We start from the raw sequence: 15,814 nt of genomic DNA on the forward strand, positions 1-15,814 counted from the left end.
CTAAGCAACAACAACATTAGATTTTTTTTTTTACTTTTTCGACAAAAGAAATTTATTCTGCTTAAAAATCGCAAAATCAAAGATCCTAAGACTAATGAGCTAAAACCTACGTCTTCTTTCTGCGGCGATGATATTAAAACTGATTGTTTACAACTTTCTAACTCGTTTTTCCAAGAAACTTACCGATATGTTGAAACCAGAGGAATTTCCGGCTAAGTTAGGTTTTGAATGCGATTCATGCACTAGCCCTTCTAATTCATGCATCCTTTTCGATTCATGCACTCCCTCTTCTATGCCCTCTTCCACCTCCCTCTTCGTTGAGCAGTCCATTTCTTCTCTGTAATTTTCTGGCTCATTTTTTCTTCTACAGCAGTAGATATTTGCATCTTTCGCGGGTATCAAAATGCAAAAAAAGAGCGGCAAATGCTTAAAAGTTCAAATGAAATGCGTTATCGGGTCGGGTCGCTAACTTTAACAAGACATAAAGCAAACATATTAAATTAAAAAAAAAAGTCCTAACAGATGTCACATTTCTATTGGCGACCGAACGCAGAGATGGCTTCGGTCACCTGACCCAATAATTTGCTTGGCATTAGGGCTGCTTTACAAAAAGGAGAGCGTTTATGACTGACTAATCTCTTGGCATGTCGACCCAAAATCGGTTGTAGCTTATGAGGACTTCTATTTAAAACGTCTAGTCCTTAAGCAAGCTTCTTACATGATTGAGATATCGAAGCTCATGGGATAAAGCATTCAAATAAATTAATATTTTGTATTATTAGAAATCTTGGAATGCCTACCTTTTTGATGTCTAAAAATATTTTAATTTGAAGCTTTCTATAAAAATTTGTGACTTGTGGAATAAGGAATTTACGCTATGTTAAGATATTGAGCAAAATAAAATAGAATGTATAATCTTGATTCAAAATTAATGCGAATACAAAAAATAGATCACATTATATATCGATGAAGTCCTTAAGACGTTCAGGTTCTTGATAATCAAACTCTACGCAATTTAGAGCTTTGTAAAAATATGGCCAAAATAGTGAAGAGGGGGTTATGCAAAAAATTCTCAACATAAATTTTACTTAAGGTTGTTCTCGCCAACACACTTAAATAAAAGTTAAAAAAAGTGCTTTAAATTTATTATAGAGAATATAAGAGAATAAACAATTAATTTTATAAAATATATTATCTCATAAGTGTATATTTTTGCATGCATATGCATGTATTTCACAGGTACTAAGTAGGTTCTAGTCAAAGAACTCAACAAGAATAGTCATATCGACAACACAGGAACTCTCTAGCAAGAAACATGACTCATTTTGGTCGATCAGATTGAAGAGACATCACAAGCATGCACATCAGAGGACTCATAAAGATTCATCCAAGTCCTTGGGAATTACTTATCTTGACAGAAATTGATCTTATAAGGTTACTTGTGTCATCCACACATAGTTACCACTGACATCTCCTAATCCAATTACAAGAAGTGCACACTTCAGGGGTCTCTATGACATGACCCTCCATACCCGCAGTACATCAACTTCTTGAATTCAAACATTGTTCGAATTTCACCATTTGGAGCTTCACATATTAAATCTATGAATACTTGTTTCCTAACCCAGTGCTTGACCCATTTGACCTAATTGAGCTAGCTCAACTTAGCCCAATTGATCAAACCCCTTGATTGAACTATTACAAACCCCAATTCTCCTCAAAACTTCACCATATTACCTTAAACATAGCTCCTAATAATTTAAACATGTTTGGCCAACCTTACCCAGCCAACAGCTGATTTGGTAAAGTCTACTTAAAATTAGTTAAACCTGACTAGTTTATGTCAAATATTCAAATTCAAATAAATCAATTAATCAAACCCTCAAATCCAAACCTCCTCATACTTTTGATGAGTCAAGACAATAGGAGACCTCATTTGACATGTTGACTTGGTCAACTCAGTCAAAACCCTTCACAAATTTAATTTTTAGATTTCAACTCTAAACACAATGCATCAAACCTCAGGCATTCAACCCAAATATCCCTAAATACTCATAATAGTCTATCCTAGGTGGCTTGAACAAGTTTGGCTAGTCAAACTAGTCAAATTCATTTGCCTTAAATAGTCAAATTTGGTCAAACCCATGTAAACCCATTCACGCAGCCCGCACTAGCCCATTTGTCCACTAAAACTTTCTCTAGAATAGTCCTAATCATGCTTTAACCAACCCCCAACCCCTGGTTTTGCCAAAATGCCAAAATTGACTTTCATCCTTAGATTATCCTTCCCTGGCCAAAACGTGCTCCCATAACCATCTCAGACAATCCATATATAATTTTTATATGAACAAAAATTAGCGAAATTCATAAGAAAATATAGTGTGCACTTTTCACATGTATGTATCTATAATAGTAATATTATTATAAGTATGCATGTTATATACACATATAAAAAGAATTTTAACAATTACTTCTCAGATTTCTAAATTTATCCAAATTACCTAAATTAGGATATTTCCTCCAAAATATAAAAATACTTAACAAAAATAAATATATTATAGTCAAAATACTCATATTGATGACATCTATCACATACAAAAAATTATGTAGTGAAAGTTTGCTAAAAAATAAGATATTGTAACTTTTGTAATTTTTGACTAAATTAAAATTCATAAACTAAAAAATATACAAAATCATTGAAATAATACATAAGGTAATGATAGTCTACATAAAGATGAACAACATTTTCAACTTGATTATCAAGTAAAAAATTGCTCTACGACCTTCAAATTCTGGGTTCTTTTTCCTCTCTTCTCTCTTTTTCTCTGCTATTTTCCCTTAATTTCATTTTTTTGGTCTTTGTTAGCCAAAGGAATAGGGAAATAAAAGGCTTTTAATGGATTCTGAGTGGATGAAGATTTAGACTAAAAAATAATATAGTGCTAAGGTAATTATGTAATTTGTTTCATTTTTTGGTAAATACTTCTTATAAATACCTTTTTTTTTCAAAATTTGAGCTCCAAAAATTATAAAAAAATATCTATAAAATAACACAACATGTCTAGAAACCTCTGGTGAAATTAGTTTATAAAATGGAGATCTAACAGTCTAAAAAATCTCACTTGTATTGACAAGTATCAATTTTCTACACTGCCCTAAAATTAGGAGAATATTATTATAATTAAGTCAAATTAATAGCTAAATTATTGTGAAGACGGTTTATAAATTTATCTTATAATGGCTAAAAAAAAGGACTAGGTCAAAAAATATGGGCTATTACAATCTCCCCACCTTAGAAAACTTTCACAGTCAACATTTTTCATTATAAATAACTGATCACTAGTAACATCTGTCCTTTAAATCAACCATCAATCAAATCAATTATTAATCAAATTAAATCATGTGTGCATGTAAGTCAATATGTATATCAATCATTCAATCATATGAATGTAAATCAATTAATTTTAATGAATTTCAATGAAACGAATTATATTCGGAGGAGAACTTATACTAGTGGATCTCTTTGGAGCATTTAAACTTCCTGGTGACTTAAACTGTATCACTGACTATCTGGGATGTGTAATAACCCATATGTTGACTCTACCAAATATTTTTTTAGAGTTAATATAAGTCCAAATTATAACCGTCTTTGGTATAACATTGATAATGAGTTAATGAAATAGTATAAAGTCATATGATCAATAAATATCAGTACAAATGCATATCTTAAAAGTTAACCAATAACTAAGTGAATAATAATGAGTAAGTTTTGTTAATCCTATATCCAATTATTACAAAATAATTTATATAACATCTTCTTACATCGATGCACCTGTCATTATTATATGCATGCCAAATATATACTTATATGATATCACACTCAATATTCAGTTTACAATATCATCTTAATGCAGGTAAAATTTGCATATAAACCAAAATTAGTGAAATTCATAAGAAAATATAGTGTGCTCCTTTTTGCATGTATGTATCCATAATAACTATATTATAACAAGTATACTTGTCATATACGTATATAAAAAGATTTTAACAATTATTTCTAAATTTTTTGAATTTAATCAAATTATTCAAAGTAGGATATTTCTCCCAAAATATAAAAATTTCAAATAAAAATTTAATATATTCCCATCAAAATGCTCATATTGATAACATTTACTACATACTAAAAGTTCTATGATGAAAGATTGCTAAATCAGGATATCACAACTTTGCAAGTTTTGATCAAATTAAAATTTATAAAATATAAAATACATAAAATCATTAAAATCAAATGCAGGGTATTGGAAGTCTACCTTGAGATGATTAACTTTTCCAATAGAACTAACTAGCAAAAATTGCTTTGCGACTTCCAAATCCTGAGTTCTTTTTCCTATCTCCTCTCTTTTCTCTTCTAGTTTTCCTTAATTTCATTTATGTGTCTATATTAGTCAAAGGAATAGGGAACAAAAAGCTTTTAATGGATTCTGAGTAGATGAAGAAATTTAGAATAATATAATAATTGGATACAAAGGTAATTATGTAATTTGTTTCATTTTTAGCGAAAAACTCCTTAGAAATTATTTTTTATTTTCAAATTTGGAGCTCCAATAATTACACAAAAAATATTCATAAAATAACAAAACATATGTAAAAAATTTTAGTGAAATTGATTAGTAAAATAGACACCTAATGATCCAAAAAATCACACATGTACTAACAGATGTTAATTTTTTACATTGCTCCTAAAATTAGGAGAAAATTATTATGATTAAAACACATTAATTGTTATATTATGGTGAAGATGGTTTACAAATTTAACTTTTAACTACTTAAAAACATTTTTTATCTAGGTCAAAATCTAGGCCATTATAGTAAAGGTCACTTACAATAATTAGAACAATTTTCATAACATATGTGATGGACAAAAAAGCCCTAGGAGATATTCTCTCTCTCCTCTCTGTCCCCCTTTCTTCCTTGCACATGCAATAACTAGTGTGGCTTTTTTATAATAATGGTTTTAGATATTTTTTTTAAAAGAGAAAAAAATTAGACCTATCATCGCAATCGCCACAAGCCTAGTGCTCTAACACTTAGCTAATTTCCTAGAATTTGGGGAAATTAAATTCATGAGTTTACTTTTTATTTAGTTGAAAATAAAGTAATTTAAAAAATTTCTAAAACTTGATATTTAGCTTGATTTGTCACTATTTAACACAATATGACCTATTCAATCTGTTGGTCATATTGGATTTGGTTGTGAGAAGTCAACTCCTGAAGGCACTTGCTAGAAATCATATGACTTATCACAGCAGACCAGGTTGAGTTATCCTAGGAATACATGCTAAAGAACTTGTATGATTTGTTCAAGGCCTCAAGTGTAATAACTCAAAATTTTGAAATGATCTTTTTAAAATGAAAATTTTGAATTTCAGGTTTGTACTTTGCTAAAGAAGTAAGAGAGAGAGAGAAGAGAGGAAGTTATTAGAAGCTTTTTAATTTATCAATTTTGTTCAAAGATTTCTTCTATTCATTGCAAGTAACACAAATCTCATTTTAGTTTTCAATGATTTTGAGTTTGAAGGATTTCTTCTCTCCTAAATTAATAAAAATATATTTCTTATGATTTATAGAGTTTTTACTCTATACATTTTTATATATAATAAATATAAATAGTATGGACATTTTGATAGTAACATCATTGAATTTCATTGAGTAGAATTAAAGTTATGATTTTTTGAAGTTATAGATATTATATAAAATTTCTTATGTCAAATAAAATTGATTATTTCATACTACATTTTGATCGTAGCATTTGCATAAGCAAGAAAGGATGGTTGTTAACACTATTAAATGGGTTGACTGTTAAAATATAATACTCATATCAGGAGGGTGGGTGAACAAACTTTTTTTAAAGATGATTTATAGTGTTATCACGATTATAGCTTGTAATAAATGATCAAATTATGTTGAAGGGCTGAGAGTCATTATATCGAAGGATATAGACTGATGAATCTTAATGATTATTGAAAGCCACATGTAATAATAATGATAAAAATTGAAAGATAATATTATAAAGAAAGAACATATGAAATGATGAAAATACTACATCAAAATTAGATGTCCTGCTTTGCTGAACCATATACTGATGTATGCATATACATATAACTTTGATAAATAAAGTTATAATATGTGTAAAAAGATAATATATTAATGGATACAATTATTGATTGTATATAATTGATATGATAGATATAAGAGGATAAAACTGATTATATTGACACATGTATGTCTGTGATTCTTTTTATTGACGCTTGAATGATTATAATATTGTTATTTTATTAATTTACTAATTCTCATGTCTATTTTTGGTTTCTACATTCATTGTAATGATTTCTCTACTTTATTATTGATCATTTTGTGCTTTACAAATGATAACTGGTCATTGATGAGATTGATCTTATTGATTATTCTAGCATTGTGTTGAAAGCTTTAGTGAGTTTGGTTTATTACTGTGCTTTTTGAATCATTATATAGATTTTAATATTTTCAAGTCAGGAAAGGGACTAGGACGAGGTGGTGTGAAATTGATAGAGATCCTCAAATTTTAATTTAATTTTGTTTATATTTTCACTTATTCTTTTATAATCCGGAGTATATGATAGAGTAATAATTGTATTGACCGCTTGATTATTGTATATTAATTTTGGTAGAATGAATATAGTGCAATATTTTAGATATATATTATTAGTTGCTTTAATTAGATATAAATTTATTATTTTGATGATTTATAAAAGCTCTAGTTGATTAATTAATAATATAAAATATATAATTCTTTCAAATTTGATTCTGGGGTATTATAATTGGTATCAGAGCATTTATTGGAAGGATTAAAATATAATCAAATTTCTAGAAATTGATTGTGAGTCAGGTAGATTGGGTAGATTAAGGTATATTAGTTTGCATCCACATAAATGAATGATATATGATTGAATGACTATATGAGTGTATGATAGGAATTGATTAAGTTTGATGAGTTTTGATTCATGAATTATTTTGATTTGATTTGAGTTTTGATTTTATAGATTTTTATAGTTTTGATTTTATGTCCAAATCCTTATGAAAAATGATGGACATGATATTTTTTCCAAGGTTGGTAGATTGTAATAACTTGAATTTTTAAAATGATCTTTTTTAAATGAAAATTTTTAATTTTAGCACTATGCCTTGCCAAAGAAAGAAGAGAGATAGATAGATAGAGAGAGAGAGAGAGAGAGAGAGAGAGAGAGAGAGAGAGAGAGAGAGAGAGAGAGACAGAGAGAGTGAAGTGAGAGAAGGTTGTTCGGAGCTTTTTTCGTTCGCTATTTTTTTTCAAAGATTTGATCATCTATTCGTTGTAAATAACCCTTTTTAGTTTTAATGATTATAAGTTTGACATATTTCTTCTCTCTTAAATCGATAAAAATATATTTTCTCATGATTTATCTGTATTGAACATAATTGACTATATCATACTACATTTTGATTATGACATTTGTATAAGCATGAAAGGTTGGTTTCCTTTAAAGATGGTTTATGGTGTTATCTTGGTTGTGGCTTATAATAGATGACTGAATTATGCCGATGGGCAGAGGGTGATGATTCTTAATAATTATTGAAGCTACCTATGATAATAATGATAAAAGATGAAAAAAAATGATATAAAGAAAGAACATATGAAAGGATAAAAATATCATATTAAAGCTAGATGTCATGCCTTACTGAACCAGATATTAATGCATGTATATACTAATAATATTGATAAATATAATAGTAATATGTATACATAGATAACATATGAATGTGTACAAGTTTTGATTGCATATAATTGATAGGATGGATGTAAGAGGATAAGACTGATAATACTGACACATGTGTGCCTATGATTCTTTTTACTGAAACTTGAATGATTATAGTACCGCTGTTTTACTGATTACTTATTCTCATGCATGTTATTGATTCCTAGATTCATAGTAATTATTGCGACCTGGAGTATTCGTGGCGGAAGAGAAATATATAGTTTAACATCTTAGCATTGTACGAAGATCCAGCACACAATCAGATAAGAGAGAGGGTGTAGCACTCATAAGAGACACCAGAGTTTTTACGTGGAAACCCTTGAAAAGGGGGAAAAACTATGGGGCCTGGCCCAGTTTGAATGAATCCATTAATATTTGTAGTCGATTAGAAATAAGGCCCTTCTTAGAGAGAAGGCCTTAGCTTGATGTTACAAATATACATCATATAGAGCACATTACATGGTGGGAGTTACAATAATCAATATAGACATATTTGTTTGGTTGGAAGGGCCATTATAGGTGACAGAGGTCAGAAAGACCATAGTTGGCAGGAGACCAGGGTCAGAAAGACCGTTGTTTGGCGATGTAGGTCAGAATGACCGTAGTAGGTGATGGAGGTCAGAAAGACCATAGTCGGTAAGAGACCAGGGTTAGAAAGATCGTTATCTGGTGATGGAGGTCGAAAGGACCATTATAGGTAACGGATGTCAGAAAGACCATAGTTGGCAGGAGACCATGGTCAGAAAAATCGTTGTCTGGTGAGGGAGGTCGACAGAATTCTGGGAGAAATCTAGGCATCAAGTGATGGCCTGGTGGAGCTCAAGGCCTCGAGTAGTGGTCTGGCGGAAGTATGGGCCTCACGTGATGGCCTTGTGAAGCACAGGGCCTCAAGCGATGGTCCGGTGGAAGTCCGGGCCTTAGGTGGTGGCCTGGTGGAGCACAGGGCCTTAAGTGGTGGTCCAGAAGAAGTCTGAGCCTCAGGTGATGTCCTGGTGGAGCACAAGGGCCTTAAGTGACGGTTCGGCGATATTTCGAGTCTTAAGTGGTGGCCTGGTGAAAGTCTAGGCCTCAGGTGGTGTCTTGGTGGAGCACAAAGCCTCAAGTGATGGTTCGGAGAAAGTTTGAGACTTAGGTGGTGGCCTGGTGAAAGTCTGTACCTCAAGTGGTGGTCCGACAAAGTCCGGGCCTCATGTTGTGGTCCTATGGAATTTCGGGCCTCAGATGGTGGTCCGGTAGAAATTTGGGCCTCAGGTGATGGCCTGGTGGAGCACAGAGCCTTAAGTGGTGGTCCGGAAGAAGTTTGGGCCTCAGGTGGTAGTTCGGTGGATTAACGGCGTCAGGCGGTGGTCCGGCTGAGGTGAGGGTCTCCAGTGGTGTTCCGTCGGAGCAACGACGTCAGACGGTGGTCTGACGGAGGTGAGGGCCTTCAGTGGTGGTCCGGCGGAGCAACGGCGTCAAGCGGTGGTCCGGCGGAGCAATGACATCAGGCGGTGGTCCAGCGGAGGTGAGGGCCTCAAGTGGTCATCCGACGGAGTAACAGTGTCAGGCGGTGGTCCGGCGGAGGTGAGGGCCTCAAGTGGTGGTGTAATATCAGTTTTTTTGCTCCAGGTTCGTCCGGACGAAGTCGGATCGTCCGGGACGATCGGTATAGGTTGTGGTTTGGCGAAGGTCCGGCAGTGGTCCAGCGAAACTCCGGCGGTGGTCGAGGAAGCAAGAGTGATCTCTTATATCTCTCTTTTTTTCTTAGGCTTAAGGGGTCCTTTTTCAAGAGGATAGGGAGCTCTATTTATAAATTTTGGGAATGACATTTCCCATTAATAGATGGAGGATCAAGGGCAATTTGGGAGTGGTTGGATGGACGACCGATGTTGAATCCCTTGATCATGAACCGTTTGATGGACATTTGAATGTCTTAGTGATGTTGGAATTCAGTGATCTTGGGCTCGTTGGATTCGTCTCATCGAGCCACTCAATTCAAATATAAGCTTGTTATGTTTGGAAACCATTTGGTAATCCAAATTGTTGCTTGAACCTTCCAACAGTGCTTCGGGTCCTTGATTTGGACTCATTTGGGCTCGAATTGAGTCGAATTTGGTGTTGTTGAGTTTGTATTTCCGAGACGCTCAGTTCAACTGTAAATTTGCTGAAATCGGAGTTTATATGCTCCTAAGTTTAACTTCGGAAGTTTCCAACATGATTTTGCATTGAGATTCGTGCCCGATCAAGATAATTTTTTGTGGACGTATCAGTAATGATTTTTTTACTTTTATTATTGATCATTTTGAGCTTTACAAATGATAAATGATCATTGAAGAGATTGATTTTATTGATTGAATGAAGTATGCATATTGATTCTTCTAGCCTTGTGTTGAAAGCTTTGGTGTGATTGGTTTACTATTAGACTTTTTGGCTCATTATGTGAATTTTAATGATTGCAAGTCAGCGAAGGAGTCAGGACTGTTAGAGTGAGATTGACAGAGATCCTTAGGCTTTATTTTAATTTTGTTTATATTTTATATTATTCTTTTGTAGTTAAGAGTTTGTGATAGTGTTGTAATTGTATTGATCTCCTTATATTGTATATTGATTTTAGGAGAATGAATATATAGCAATATTTTAAGCTATGCAATTCTTAGTTGTTTTCACTTGATATAAATTTATTATTTTGATGATTTATAAAAGTTCTTATTGATTAATTAAGAAGATAAAATATATAATTTTTCTTAATTTAATTCTGAGGAGTTACATTAAGAATCACATAACTTGGTAGAATTTGATCTTCCAAGGTCACTCATCATCATCCAAGCTAATAGGCTACCAATAGGCTGCCGCTGAAAACCCTTGATCCAATTATAAAAAGTGCAAACATCAAGAAGTGCACACCTTCTATACTCAGTCAAACTTCGGCTCATAGTCATCTTTGCCCAAAGGGACTCCCTAGTTGCACTCAAAGGTCCATACATAGCTTTAAGGACTCACAACCCATTCAGAGGACTTGCCCACAAAGACTCGTCTTGCCTGCTATATCTCGAGGAATCACTCAGCACATTCACCCATGAAAACTTACCCGGGGGACTCAGCCTAAAATAGAGGGCCATGTTAGAAGTAGAGAGCCATGTGAACAGCTACCAGCCTAGTCACACATTGAATATAGTCATAATAAACTTTTTTTTTTATATATAACTTTTTTGGTTTAGCCATCCATGTAATCCTTTAAGCCTTATAAATAAGTGATGAAGAGGCATATTCTAGATCTTTCCCTACATTTTGCTCTTTTGGTAAACTTTGAATTTCTCTCTCTCTCTCTCTCTCTCTCTCTCTCTCTCTCTCTCTCTCTCTCTCTCCATACTCATCTGAACCCCCATTAGTTGTCTAGTTCTTATCTAGAGTTTATTTACTAGTAAAGTTGGTTTCCATCTACGGATAAATTCGGATCCAATATTGAGTTTCATCTCCATTAATATCTTATAATTTGTTGAGCAAGATATCCTTATCTTGATATGAGAAAAAATATAAAAGGAAAAAAAAAAAAACTAAAAAGTTAAACTGATAAATAATTTTATAAAATCAAAACTAAGTTAAAAATCAACTTATGAAACCTAAGGAGTACTGAAGCGAGGTTGGGATAAATCTTATTTTATGTCCCTCTTGTTTATATTTTGCAGCTTTTGGTTTAAGTTGGGTGTGCACAGAACTTTATTCATTAATTACTATATTTTTTTAAGAGATAAAAAAACATGGGATAATTTATAACAAAAGTGACTTAATTATTAAATCTATTAGAAGTGCAATTTGACTTCAAATTATAGTAACAAAAAAGCGACTTACATAAATTTAAGGAAAAAAAATCCCTCTAAGATTGGTCTTCATTTGGTGATGCTTTTCAATCAAATTAATTAATTTTGATCCAATATGAAGTATTATAATTTAGGCTGGAGCGAAACATAAGAAAGGTGATGCTATAATGATTTTAACAGCACTATATCACCCAGACGTAGTGATAGACATCTTTTCAAAGCTAAGAAGGATTTGATGCCTATTAGGCCCAAATATTAAAGAATTATTAAAAAAAAAAAAAAATCCCCTTTTCAATTCATTCATTCAGATCGGCATTTCAAATTTTGATTGATAAATGAACATATCTGAAATTAATTGAAGATTCTCCTGCGAACTATGTTCTACTCTTTTTTTCTGGAATTTTGTCTTAATCTGTTAAATTAATTATTTTACTAATCATCACCTTGCGATTGAGTTAGTTGACTATTTTGATTTTGATTTTATTAGGCCATTGAATGGTTCCTGGACTGAATTTTATTCGCAATGGAAAGCTACTAATTATTTAGAATAATAATTCCTTGATAGGGAAGGTCAAGTTGCATCAGACCATTCCTTCTGCCGACCTAAAATGTTTTTTTATTTTCAAAATTGAAAGTACTTCCAGGTAAGCTGATCTAACTCAATTGAGATTTCGTTTCGGACGACTTTCTTACTGTTTCTTAAAATAAATTTTTAGTGAAAAAATTAAAATTCATGTACTAGAAAGTTGCTCCGTCCCAAACAAAACATGACTAAAGAAGTTGAACCAAAATCAATAACAAAAAAAGCTCTGTATACTTAACTAATAAGTTTTGGCATTCCTCTAAAGTTTGAACCACAGCCTTCTCTCATCAACATGAATTTCGGCAGACAAAAGTAGCTGCGCAAGAGGAACAAGTATCATCTGTAATTGTAGTTGACTGCACTACAATAACATTGCCGCTTCATTCCTTTTTACTCTTGTAACTCTTTTATTTTTCTGAATTGAAGGAGTCGTGAAATAGTTTTAACCACATGCTCTACTTCAGAGGGAGAAATAGCCAATAATTATGATAAAGCAACTGCACCTAAATGCATTTTACAAGTCAGCCAATTGGCTATCACAGCTTTTTTGCTCTTTCCGAGTGCATCATGTCTTCATCCTGGACTCCAAGGACAGATTAGGATTAGTGCTTGCTGTCCCACATCGAACAGTTGTAACATAAGCATATTCCACTTCAGCAAACAGAGCATTTAAAACTCACGTTGATATTACCTGCAGAGGTATTCCTAGCGATGGTGATGAATGAGCTTTTTGTGGCATTGATGGAGTACCCATGAAATGATGAATCTTGTCATCGAAAGCAAGATTCTGCATCTCTCCTCTCCTCTCCATGAGCAATTTCATATGGCGCTCAAGAAGATTGTTTGCTCATCAGTTGGCTAACATCTGATTTGGCAATTTCAAATGTTGCATGCCAGGATGACCGCCATCAGCTACATAATCATGGAAGATCCCCCTTGCCACTATGATGAACCAAAAATCAGATCCCTTTTATATTTTGGCAGCTTTTCTTGCGCTACAATTTAGTGAGTATTCAAGTCAATGGAAAACAAAATTGAAAAAACTCTGCCAAACATCTTAAGAGTTTTAAGTAAAAAATTCAAGGAAAAAACAAGAGGAAGAAACGGCAACAAAATTTTATAAACAGTCGGTCAAAACTTTAGATTTTTTTTTTATTATTGAGCAAATTTTCACTAGTACTCTGTCTTGTTAAGTATTAACAATTAAAAATCTTAAAAAAAAAATGTTTAGGACATGTACTTCAACTTCCAGTTCATGATGCTAAACAAGCCAGGAAGTATTTTACACATTGTATATGATTAATTATCAATGCTTTATCATCATCATTAATTTCCCTTATAATTAATAGTGTATACTGTACAGCTCAATATGGAGGCACAGTCAACTCGTAGGGATCAGCTCAAAGAAGCACTCATCCAAAGCATGCCCAGAGGAGAACCCACTTTAACAAGATTTGATAAGGTTAGGCACTCGTCCAAATAAAACTCGACTCAGCAGGACTCAAACCAGAATGACTCTCCTTTTCAAGGCAATCATTTCAAAGGAGCTTGCCTCCACCAAAGGACCGCTCACCCCATCAACACGAGATGCTCACCTACTCAGACTCAGTTGTGGCGACCATGCCTTCTCAATCAGGACCTTGATTTAAGAGGCACTGGCCAAAGTCACTCGACAAATGCCCTAGCAAAAACCCAAGCCAAGTCAAATATATCAAGACACTATTAATCCCAATTAGTCCATATGTTTGCAAAATTCAAGCATTGTACTACTTTATTTTTAGATATAGCATTTCTTGTAGCCTTCCCATCACTATAAATAACATGTTATGAGGTATTTTTGGAACCATTTTTGAGCCACTTGAGAATGAAATTGAGCATAGATAAATTTCTTCTTATTTGCCACACCACTCTTTCTTTCTTTATGTGTCACCTTAGCTAATCTTGATAGTAAGATCAATGTATCACCACAGACAAATTTGGATTCAACATTCTCCTAGAAGAGAGCTTAAACAGATGTTATTAATAAGAAGTCAAGCAGTACATGAGATGGAACACGAGAAGATAAAGCGACCAAAACTTTGCAACCCATCATGACTTGATGGAGATAAAGGAGAGAATCATGAGAATGATAAAATGGAGCATTGGAGCGAGTCCATCGAGAGAATCTGCACTTGAACGAGTTGGAAGGATCAATGAACTTAGTATGTCAAAGAGCACAACATAACAGAAGAGCATTGACCTCAACACCTGTGATAGATGATACCCACAATCATACTAGCGAAAATTGGCAAAGGAGAAAAGGGGAGTGGTAGCTAACCAATACATTTTACAAGGAGATAATGGAAGCCTAGGCACCAGCGAAACTCAAAATATCCCACCTAGAACCATAACAAGAGAAGTCAGATCCTGCCGATCATGTTGTCTACTTTGACTCAACCACCTTGCTAATGAAGGTCAACGACATGTTAAAATTAAATCTAATCTTCAAAGGAGTTATCCCCCAAGTAATTCTCAGGCCTTCCCCTTGGCGTTGTCACGTCATTTGTCAAGTTTAAAAATATATTTTTTCGCATTATTCTAGAGCACCTTGAAGCCCCTCAAGAGCTTGAAAGCACTCTCAAAGACAGGAGTTAGGTGAGTCCATGCAGAATTTTATTGTCAAGTTCCAAAGAGAGATGTCGGAAATGAAAGACCTGAAGCTGGCTGCTGGTCAAGCAAATCTCACCTAAGGCTTGAGAGAGGTCATTTAGGTATACGCTTGGTTTGTAGCAACCAAGGATATAGGTAGTTATTGAACTCATAAGTAGCCATATCAACATTGAGTATAACAACATGGCGAAACCATCCAACTATTTAGCCCAAAATTGAGCACCAAGCATTATCGCTCGTGACCAAGGAGCAGCAACAGAAGTTACCCAAGGGTGCATCGACCAGAGAGGATATAATGAGGACATCCACCATAGATTTTCACGTACTTACCATCGGCGAAATCATAGATCGACGGTTATGTTTCATAGTCTCTATTTATGATGTTTTAGTGCATTTCTTTTATTTATTTTTCAATTTTCCACTTGTACCAGTATGAAGGATTTTTGTCATGTTGTAGCCTGAGGGCATTTGTGTCTTTTATATTTTGTGTTTTGGAGGCCTATATATGAAAGCCTAGTCATTGTATTTTTGCTAAGGATGAATGATAAATATGAATAAAAATTTCAGCTTTCTTGTTCTTGATCTCTTTGTGAGTTCTTGAGAGGAGAAATCCTAGGAGAGGGCCACGAATCACCTGTCAGCCGCTGGTGGATTCCAGGACTCGCGGTTAGTACTCGTAGTATTTTCCTATCGTATCTTTCTTTCCCCTACATCCGGCCACCTCTTCTTCCCCAAACACCCGCTGGCCACTTCAAGTCCCCAAGCCGCCGGTCCTCTTCAACAAGATCCCTTCCACTTAACCCACACCCCTTCCTCCTTAGCCAAATGCCACCCCAAACCCTACTCGTCGGCCTTCCCAACCCATGGATCCAAAATTGATTGTCTTGCCTCTTTCCAAAAGTGGAGGATGAATATTAGGAGGGAGCTCCAACTCAAAATTTGATTTCAAATTC

General features: G+C 33.9%; 1 protein-coding gene and 1 long non-coding RNA gene across 4 annotated transcripts in view; one reads left to right on the forward strand and one right to left on the reverse strand.

Moving 5' to 3' along the window:
* The window catches only part of LOC114580098, a 22,999-nt gene extending 8,965 nt beyond the window's left edge, over positions 1-14,034 (forward strand). Inside the window, exon 4 of the long non-coding RNA XR_003701364.1 lies at positions 13,576-14,034. This is a non-coding gene — a long non-coding RNA (uncharacterized LOC114580098). The remainder of the gene's footprint in view (positions 1-13,575) is intronic.
* Positions 12,425-15,814, reverse strand: part of LOC110098655 (pentatricopeptide repeat-containing protein At5g65560) — an 18,927-nt gene continuing 15,537 nt past the window's right edge. The window contains exons 2-3 of one of the 3 annotated variants that reach the window (XM_028696502.1): positions 12,904-13,154; positions 12,425-12,790 (exon numbers count right to left, since the gene is read on the reverse strand). The gene's annotated coding sequence lies outside the window, so the exon portion shown is untranslated. Of the gene's footprint in view, positions 12,791-12,892; positions 13,208-15,814 lie in introns of all 3 variants that reach the window. The other 2 variants (XM_020825550.2, XM_020825551.2) reach the window with 2 other exon arrangements.

This window comes from Dendrobium catenatum, unplaced genomic scaffold, assembly GCF_001605985.2.
Source record: "Dendrobium catenatum unplaced genomic scaffold, ASM160598v2 fragScaff_scaffold_753, whole genome shotgun sequence".
NCBI lineage: Eukaryota > Viridiplantae > Streptophyta > Magnoliopsida > Asparagales > Orchidaceae > Dendrobium > Dendrobium catenatum.